This window comes from Microtus ochrogaster, unplaced genomic scaffold, assembly GCF_000317375.1.
Source record: "Microtus ochrogaster isolate Prairie Vole_2 unplaced genomic scaffold, MicOch1.0 UNK9, whole genome shotgun sequence".
NCBI classification, from domain to species: domain Eukaryota; kingdom Metazoa; phylum Chordata; class Mammalia; order Rodentia; family Cricetidae; genus Microtus; species Microtus ochrogaster.
The window spans coordinates 8837-9900 of NW_004949107.1; the positions used below are offsets into that span (position 1 = coordinate 8837).

At 40.4% G+C, this 1064-nt stretch overlaps 1 non-coding gene across 1 annotated transcript; it reads right to left on the reverse strand.

Annotated features, from left to right (window-relative positions):
- Positions 1-227: 227 nt before the first annotated feature.
- Positions 228-362, reverse strand: LOC113458220. The gene has a single exon (XR_003378632.1). It is a non-coding gene; the product is annotated as a small nucleolar RNA ACA64 (small nucleolar RNA).
- Between the last annotated feature and the right edge of the window lie 702 nt (positions 363-1064).

A 1064-nucleotide genomic window follows, 5' to 3' on the forward strand; every position in this document is an offset into this window, starting at 1 on the left:
TCGCAGTAATTTGACAGAAATTTCCTATTAACCAAAACCTGGATAAGAGTCTGGAGCCTTCACAATAACATTTTAGAAGTTAGACATTTTAATTAAACAATGGGGATGGCTAAAGCCTGCCATCCTTGCTGTCCGGGCCACAGCAGCCTCCAGAAACCATGGAGAAAATATGTAGTTAGAACCTCTACCAGAAGCCAGAGCCTTCGAACAACTAAGTGATCCTTCCTGGCTGTCTGGGCCTGGGTTTCACCCGCCCACCCCTGGGTAGCAGGTGGTGATCTGAAGCCTCTTGTGGTTCTGAGCAGCAAATTAAAACCCCCACATAGGCATCAAGGCCAATACCGGGGTAGTTTTCAACGAGCATTGACCTTCGAGGCAATTTTTAATAAAAGAGATTTCATCAAACTCTTTTCCATGATGACTCATTCTAAACCAGTGGAAATTAAATGAACAAGGAAGGCAAAAAGTTTTCATGTATTCACTCTGAATTTCCTTTAGGAAAATAAGACTGAACGGCACAATTACAAGTTATGGTCCCACACAGTAAGCCAGTGAAAAGTCAAGACATGTCCATTATATATGTTTTTTTCTTTTTTTTATTCACTGAATCTTGGGTAGGAGACAGGTTCATTATAAAGGGAAGTGTGTGCCTGTTAGAAAATACAAGAGTCACTCAACATTCTTTGGGCAGGATTTGGGACTCTGGACTTAGAATCCGCTACAAAGCTCAAAATGCTGTTGCTGTGTACAAACTTCTGTTTGTCTGGAGCCTTTCTAGCCTAGTCAGTATGAAAACAAACTTTCTTGTTTGGGAAAATAACTAGAAATTGGAGGATGAGAAAGAGTGAGATTTTGAGAGAATGACAAGCATTCATTCAAGAAAGGGATGACGTAGGAGGCACGATACGGAAGTGCTTAAAAGAAATACAATGAAGGCAGGAGAAAAGCCAGCCTCAGATGGACTTCCTGTCTTGACCCTTAATAGTCAGACCACTTATAATATATTTTTCATATTTGCTCATTTCTTTTCAGCAAAGTTGTATGTTTGTGCACACATACATATG